Raw genomic sequence first — 9,216 nt, forward strand, 5'->3', positions numbered from 1 at the left:
GGAAAGTCAAGTGTAGCGGTGGCCAATGCGACGTCGTCCAACGCTTGTATCTCCCTCGATACGCGTTCGACACTGCTATACGATGCCGCGGCAGCAACGGCGACTGCAGCGGTCGCAGAAGGGTGCAGTCGCCGGTGCAGGTACCATCGTCGTGTTACACGTTTGGCCAGAGCACCAATCATGTTGTTCCACCAATTTGTGCTGGGCGATAATGATGTAGTAGTAGTAGTAGCAGTTGTAGTAGTAGTAGTAGTAGTAGGAATCGAATGCAACGTGTCACCGAATGAATCGCTTGCACTCGTCGCCGCTGCCGCCGCCCCCGCTGCTTGACTCAACATTCTATGACGATCGGTGAGCACATCGACGACCATGTGCTCACACCATAAACGCTCGCACAAGATGAGTTTTGTGTCGTTCGTAGAGCTATACGAGTTATTCCCGGACTGGTTTGCATGCACATTGCCTGCGGCGGAGAGATGACAGTCACGTTGCCTCAGAATGCAGCAAATTAGAGCACCTGTAGCTACTTTTTCAGCAGCGGAGATAGTAACGTAGTCAGTAGGAATAGTGGGAATACTGACCCCCAACATGAGAACTACTGCTGGCAAATGTGACAGTCTCAATAGTCTCAAATAGTCTTTATCGAAGAGTACAGCACAGCAGCGATACACAGTCGATTCGACTGAAGAAAGAGAAAAAAGACTCGGCTATAGTATGTCAAAAAGGTGTAGAGTTGAGAACAATATAGACGACGATAGTGGTGGCAGCAATTTGTCATCGCGATACTTTACATCCAGGAAACAACGATTGAACGAAACAGCAGCAGCAGCCAAAAGCGGAGCTGATTGCGACGATGGCGGCGGTGGCGGCGGCGGCGGAGGCGACGAACGACCCCTTCGAACGTTTCAAGAATACGCGCAATATCGCAAACAGATTCGAGATGAATCACGACGACCGATCAAATTCTGCGAAATTGCTGAATAGACTACGCGTGAAATGCGTCAACGCACCAGCAACAGTACCAGCAGCAGTACCAGTAGCAAGAAAAGTGCCGAGGAGGCGATCGAAGATTACAGCGGCGTAGGAAAACGCAGACATTGCATGAATTTCTCTTCGACTATGAAGACAGGGCGAAACTGCACACCATAGAGAGAGACTCAACCTGGACCACCTGGTCTGCTGTAACACGTCGTTACGTGAGTGCGTATCGCACCGCTTCGTATCGAGCGTATCTGTTTGCTCGTTTGCGCACCAGTCAGAATGACCGCTATCGGACAGCCATGCAACGCCTATCGCAAAGATTGAAGCAATGCAATAGACCACTGATGGAGCGTACTCAATACATGATGACTCTCTATTGCGATCGTCTGATGATATATCGTCGCTATCATATCGCTTTCTTCGACTATCTCATTGAACGAAACGTATGCATGTACGAGAATTCCGCGATAAATGCGAAAGTGAGATCCAGTGTGCCGGTTCCGGCTCTAGTGTTGACGCATTTGATCAATTACTGCCCGTCGATAACATTGGCCCAGTTCTACTACTATGTGTTTCGTAACGACTATTGCTTCGGCGAAGTGTGCGAATTCTTTCTCTCCATGTGTTTCGTCGACGAATTGTTCGCTCTGCGCACACATTCTGCACTGATATCAAAACCTCGAAGACGGTCGAGCGATATCTATTTTGGACAAATTGTATGTGATTGATATGTTTTTGTTTCCCCTGTTGGCACGCAGAAGAGCCGCAGCGCGATCCGGCGAATTGGTGGACGACAACAAGCATAGAATCTTTGTGAACGGCACATGCTCGTCATGCGACCGTGCATTTTCGGCATTGTGGGACAAATCGAACGTAGTGTCAATACTGTGCGAATTTTGTATGTGCGACTTGATAAATCGACCGGAATTACTAGAAAATAGCGGGAACGGCCGACTGTCACGTGGCAGAAAAGCAGCGACTAACTAGTAGCAGCAGCGATGGTTATTCTCATAGTTGTCGTCGTAACCAACCTTCGCGCTTGCAATCGGTCAATAACAACGAAGATAAATATACCAATGACGACGACAACGACAGCGATTTCGCTGGCAACATTGATGGTGGTGGTAGCTCACGACCGCTCGTATTCACGTCGTCGCACTTGCTCAACTACATACAGCAACAAAGCAACGTTATGGTTCTGTTGAACACCATGTACTGGCGTTACGATGGCTCAAATACATTGACGCAGCGAACGACGAACTCGTACTCGTGCGCAATGAATCACAGTTTGAGAAAACCATAACATCGCAAATTTTGTATGAAGTGTGCGAAACATTGAAGCGATGCATGGCCGACGAACACACCTACAAGTGGTCCATGCAACAACAACAACAACAACAACAACAAAGGCGGCATTCGTTTGCCCAGTTCTCGTATGTCGACAAAATGTCGCAAATCGATTTTCGTTATAGTATGAACACTATCGTAGAAAAAATGATGACTGTGTGCAGAGGTGACGCTGTAAATTCTGGCGGCGCGAGTGAAAACAATCGCGAAGAGGATAGTGACCGCGGTGGAGGCGGTGACAGCGGCGGCGGCGATGCTGGCAATGGTAGCAGCACCATTACTCAAGGTTCAACGCTGGACAAATTTGTTCGTTACGTGGACAAAAACAGCTCGGGTCGATTGATGATGAATCTCTATTTGAATCGTTTTGAGTTAACAATACCAGCCATAGCGCCTTTGCTCCGTATCGATTACGACGATTCGAATCCACCAAATCGATATAGGTTCAACGAGATTCACGATCGGCGCATAAAACGATTCGTGGTTCGTGTTATGGATTCGATCAACGAGTACTTTGGACTGGTATGTTCGCGACACGATCAATCATTATCTATATTCACGCATCGTAGCTAAACGCGCTCCACCGAGCAACAATGAGGACAACGAATCAAGCAACGCAGGCGCTCTCTCGTCAAGAGCAACACAGCCGCCGCAATCGATGCGCTATCAACGACTACTGACTGACCACTTTGTTGACGATGAAGATACTCTCGCTTTCGAGAGTAATATGTTGAAACAGTTGAGCGAAAAATCATATGACCGACGTTTCGTATGCGATACGAAAGATCTTCTTTCGCGTCTAGTGGCCTTTGTTTCTACGAGCGACGCCGCCGCAGTATTAACCAGCGTGCTCGATTCTACCGCGACTCCGGAATCATTTACGACCGATCTGTCCCTGCGTCATATCGCCGCACTGTATTTGTTTGTTGTAGCAAGAGAAAGAGAGCGCTGGGCGACACTGAGCCAAAACGGCAAATCTACGCGCGAATGCCAGTTGCCCGCGAATAAGCGACGCTGGAACATTTTTGGCCGTTTGACCGCTACGCACGCAAGCGATTGTGAGCGTTCGTTGCGGAAAATTTTCGCCGAAACGAGTATACACTCGTACGACATAAACTCACTGGCCAACAGTCTGGCAATATTCGTTAATCACAGCATGAGCGTGGATGACAGGGTGCCGCACGACATCGGTTACTCGCTCTGTGTTGCCCTCGTGACTATGCATATTTACGCCAGGGGCGACCCGGAGATCATTATGTTCCTCTTGGTGTTTGTCGTGGCAGTGCGATTCCCCGGACAGTTTTTGAAGCCTGTGCTGTTGTTGCAAGGCACCAGCGACAGCGGCAAGAGCGAATTCGTATCAGAAGTGTTGCGTCAAACGTTCTCGTGCGCCCTCACAGGCACCATCAGCAACGCGACGTTGCGGCAGGGTGTGCGCGATGAGATCAACACCGACCTTATGAGCATGATGAATTCGCATCTGTGTCAATGCGATGAACCTGGACGCTTGAACTCGAAGCTGTTCAAATTGCTTATCTCTCGCATGCGCATCAAGAGTCGAAAATTTTTCGATCAGCAACCGCAACATCTGATCAATCTGGCCAAACTGGTGCTAACGGTCAACGACTCGATCACTCTGCGCAGCGACGCGGGTGTCATTATGCGCCTCAAGTATTGTTTGCGCATGCTGCATCGCTTCAAAACGTTGCATCCGCGCGATCACGATTGCTCGGTGGACTTTGGCAAACACTCCGCACCGAGTGTATCGCATCAATTCGCTACAAGATGCTTCGCACAAGGCGTGAGTTTTCCCTCGTTTTGCGTGGGTTTCTTTCTGGCCATGGAGTACTTTGCCATCGACATGTGCACGTACGACGAAACGTTTTACTTACTCTACGACGCCTTGAGCAAATGTTTCGCTAAAAACTGGCTAGAAAGATACTACGCGAGGGTGCCGACAATTCCAATCGAGACGATAAAGTACGCTTGAATACTCGAACGCAAGAGCTCGAAGCATTCCGTAATCTACGGCCAGACGGAACGCATCGTGCATGAATTGTCAACAGATGGTGACATCGGCGGCGACGGCGGCGGCGGAGCGTCATCGTCGTTGCCGGACGGCGGCGAAGAGATTGTACAAGCGAGCGACGTGTTTGCTCACCAATCGGCTAAGAGACTTGAAGACCCGGTCATCATCGATCGCATACCCGTAACGATGCAGCGTGACGCGCGAAATTTGCACGTCACCATCGATCAGTATGAATGGTTATTGAGACGTTATCGCATCGTCGAGGATTCGACTGTGTCTATCAGCGAGATCGAAATGTGCAAATTTCTGCGCGAATTTCTCGACGGAAGCGGTTGTAACGTCGCAAGATCTAACATTCGCGATATCGTGTTTAAAATTAAGGAACGAATTAAGACCGAATATCCGCGTACATTTAGATCGCGCGATAACATGTTTCATTTGATGTTTCGAGAGGTGATCGAATCTTAAACGACGTTGTTGCTGGCCGAATCTTAAGCGCCGTCGTCGCTGGTCGAATCTTAAGAGCCGTCGTCGCTGGTCAAATCTTAAACGCCGTCGTCGCTGATCGAATTTTAAGCGCCGTCGTCGCTGGTCCTGAGAACAGTATATATTCGAGAGGTTTGAAGTTCGCTTCGACAGTGTTGAAGAGAGATCGTCGTAGTCGCTGGTCGAATCTTAAGAGCCGTCGTCGCTGGTCGAATCTTAAGAGCCGTCGTCGCTAGTCGAATCTTAAGCTCCGTCGTCGTTCGTCCTGAGAACAGTATATATTCGAGAGGTTTGAATCTCGTATCGACAGTGTTAAAGAGAGATCATCGTAGTCGTGTGTCCGTATCGGTAGTCCATTATCTTTACGTTCATACAATTTATTCGTGCAGCAATACATACGAGGAATGCAACAGCAGCAACAACTCTACGATTATTCATCGTTGGACAATTTAGTGCAGCTTTTCAACAAGATAGATCACCAGTCGCTGGCAATCGGAAATATATCAGGCGGGAAAGAAGATCACAAAACACCACGTTTCAATGCGTAACTCGTCAGTACAACGGTCAGTAGTGAGAACAGCGAACTGATGGAACCTGCCGTCGCCGTAGCCACCTCCATTAGCACCAGCATCGACATGATGACCGCCGCTGACAAGCATCAATAACCTGCACAGCTGCAACAATATGAACAACAACAGCAAACGAATAGTTACGACAGAAGTTTTCATCATTTTGCACGCCTGATTTGCCTGTTTGAACAGTTGCCCAAGGAGGAACGCTTTGCTAAAATTCATCAACTGAAAGCGAGTTTGAATGACGCCGAGATTCGCATGTGTCTGGGTCGTCGACGCGGCAAATGAGAATTCATACGCTTGCTGTGCTATGGGGCTAATCTCAACATAGAACGCATGTGGTTCAATGTGGCGAACATGTTTGTGGCCTATGGCGTAATAGATTCCTCAACGATGCAGAAACAGGCTACCGATGGAAGCATGCTGCGAAACTTGGACGAGTGGTACGAATATCCGAATACGTTCGAAACATGTGCCTGGAACAACGTATCGAGCAATGTTATAAACGGTATATTGTGTGACATTCAACCGGTGATGGATGGAAAAACCTGCCGTTGCATCTCCATGATAATTCGAATCTGCAACGGTGGAGGTACGTCGCCGACATTACGTTCTCTAGAATCAACCGCCGCAGTCACAACGACGACGACGGTCGACGGAGGAGAAACCGTCGTCCCTCAAGAGCGTTCTAGATCTGGGATTGTCAAATCCAGGAGTCGCGGTGACGGCGCTCAAAAGAATGCCGTGGTGACGAATGAGAAGACGACGACGACAAATACGAACGACTCAAAGCGCAAGAGAGCCAGTAATCGCGAACCGAAAGCGAAACGCGCGAAAAATGATATGAACGGATCAGCGGCAGCGGCAGCGGCAGCAGCAGCAGCAATAACAGCACCTACAACAAACGGAACAATAGTAACACCATCTACTATGAGCGGAGCAATAGCAGCAGCAGCAGCAGCAGCAACAGCAGTAGCCGCGCCTACAACAAACGGAACAATAGCAATATCACCTACTATGAACGGAGCAACAGTAGCGACGGCACTTGTGAACAACGAAGTACACGAGAAAATGGCAGCGTTAGTAACGACAAAGCCATCATCGATTAATCAAAGTCGCGGAGTTGCTGGCAAACACATGTCACTCATAGCCAATTTGAACATGTCCAGCAGTGATGAGGAGGAAGAGGACGACGGCTACGGCGGTAGTAACGGCGAGGGCGGCAGCGAAAATGTGCTCGACTACGTCAGCGGCAGCAGCAGCAGCAATTCGAAGGATGAAACACCACTGCACCACTGCCACCAACACTATCAATACCACCACCACTGTCTTCTCATACCTCGCCTGACACGGAGGAAGCAGGTCACCGAAGAATAATCGATCCTAAGTTGAAAAAAAGTAACCGAGGGTTCGTATGTGCGTTCGCTCGTACCAGGTCAATTGTACGAAATCATCGTGGAATCGTCGACGCGACCGGACGCAGACTTTACCATTATTGCGCGACTTGCTAATTTTTTGGAAATTTCAAAATTCATCAAATTAATCAAAAGTCAGGGCGCTATTGTAAAAATATATTCTTAAGACTAAATAGAGCAGAAAAGTCTAGTATCATTTCTTCTGACAAATAGTTAGCGAGATATCGTGAGTTAAATATTGAAAAAGTTATCAAGTTTTCCTTAAATATCTCAAAAAATATTAGGTAAATAGAAAAATGTTTCAGACAAACGTTGTTCAAATTAATTAGTGGAAAACGACAGTATAATAAAAAATTCGATTATCCACTTAAGACTTTTATGTTGATCTTGACTAGACTTTTCAAGGTTATCCCAAGATCAAATTCATAGCGTCAGTAAATAGATCCTTTGAAACTCTATAACTTTTGTCTGAAATGTTTCTTTCTAAAATGTCTTTAGCAAAAAATCTGATGAACCGGGTGGTTTGAAACACCCGGTATATATTATAACATAAAACAAGAATCACATAAAGAAATAAAGGAACAAATATCAGATAAGTAACTTATATGTATATACAATAAAGTATCAAGCACCTATATGCTGAGAATAATTGCATATGTTATCGAGTGATTGTTGCTTTGTAATCAATTTTGTTATTTTAGCCTCCCAGTTAACCATGTGCTGGTGAAGGAAAACTTGAAATTATATCTAACATGGAATATAAGAATATATCAGTCACCAGCAGTGCAACGACTGATTGACAAACCGAAAGCAGGTTCGTAAAATATATTTATCATCTTACTTTCATTGATGCCTTCGACAGGCTTTCTCAGTGCTTATTACGCTTGTACTTTATTGTCTGTTGATTTTGGTTTCTTTTAACAAAGTGGATATGTTACCTATATTCGCATATGTCAACATTTTATTATTGTGATTTCAGAAATAGAGAGCGTTTCTAAAACATCGAGGATCGATGCTTTAACATTTCTTCAACAAGATGAAAAATCATATATTGAAAATGGAAGATGCAACAGCCGTGAGAAATCAAGGCGTAAAAAAAATAAAACCAAGAATTATAAAAAGAAGAACAGATACTATAAATATGTCTATTTCTCTTTTTCCAATTAATTCTGATAACGAATGTAACTGAAAAAGCTGAGCGAAACGCACTACAAACAATTTTTCCAAGCGCTCAAGTTATTGGCTGCTTTTTTTCATTACAGCCAGGTAATGAAAGATAACGCGTACATAATAACAAATAGAAATGGATATCAACTTTTCTTACATTATTTTCTTATTAGAGGCAATAGTGCGGAACGCTGACAAACAAAAAGTATTAAGAAGCGACAGAGAAGAAGTGGGTTCGAGAGCAACCAAGTTCCTTATATCTTTGGTTCTTTTGCCCGCAGAAATAATAAAAGAAGGATTTGAAATAATAACTTCATCGAACAAATATTTCCAAGAGGCACAACCAGGAATTTCAAAAAAGCGTGAAAAAGACATTCAACAATTGTAGACTTTATAGGTATATTGTGAAGTCTCTATTGCTTTCTTTTTCAAAATTGTGTCAAATTATTATTCTTACAATTCATTATTACTTACAGCTAATTTGAGCGAGCACCAGAGAAACATTCACAACGTTTTGTCCCATCCTACATTTTGGATGAGATCAAAGTGCGACACATTGTCACAAAGAGAACACAACCTGCAACATATTTGGAACAAATTGAAAAATATGGAAGATACAGATTTGTTGTTAATATTACATTCATTATCAGAATTAATTGGAAAAAGAGAAATAAATATATAAATTTATAGTACCTGTTCTTTTCATAATTCTTGGTGTTTTATTTCTTTTTACTCCTTGATTTCTCACGGTTACTGTATCTTCCATTTTCAACATATGATTTTTCATCTTGCTAAAGAAATGTTAAAGCATCCATCCTCGCGGTTTCAGAAACGCTCTCCATTTCTGAAATCACAATCAGAAATCACAATAATAAAATGTTGACATATGCGAATATAGGTAACATACCCACTTTGTTAAAAGAAACCAAAATCAACAGACAACCGAGTACAAGCGTAATAAGCACTGAGAAAGCCTGTCGAAGGCATCAATGAAAGTAAGATGATAAATATATTTTACGAACCTGCTTTCGGTTTGTCAATCAGTCGTTGCACTGCTGGTGACAGATATATACTCTTATACTCCATGTTAGATATAATTTCAAGTTTTCCTTCACCAGCACATGGTTAACTGGGAGGCTAAAATAACAAAATTTATTACAAAACAACAATCAACCTGATGACATGTGCAATTATTTTCAGCATATAGGTGCTTAATACT

General features: G+C 44.6%; 1 long non-coding RNA gene across 1 annotated transcript; it reads right to left on the reverse strand.

The window, feature by feature from the left end:
* Nucleotides 1-4,939: 4,939 nt before the first annotated feature.
* On the reverse strand, nucleotides 4,940-8,727 carry LOC112590241 (uncharacterized). The gene is made up of 3 exons (XR_003114076.1): nucleotides 8,691-8,727; nucleotides 8,472-8,574; nucleotides 4,940-5,108 (listed from the first exon to the last, which is right to left on the reverse strand). It is a non-coding gene; the product is annotated as an uncharacterized LOC112590241 (long non-coding RNA).
* Nucleotides 8,728-9,216: the final 489 nt, after the last annotated feature.

Source organism: Harpegnathos saltator, unplaced genomic scaffold, assembly GCF_003227715.2.
Source record: "Harpegnathos saltator strain DR-91 unplaced genomic scaffold, Hsal_v8.6 scaffold123, whole genome shotgun sequence".
Taxonomy (NCBI): Eukaryota; Metazoa; Arthropoda; class Insecta; order Hymenoptera; family Formicidae; genus Harpegnathos; species Harpegnathos saltator.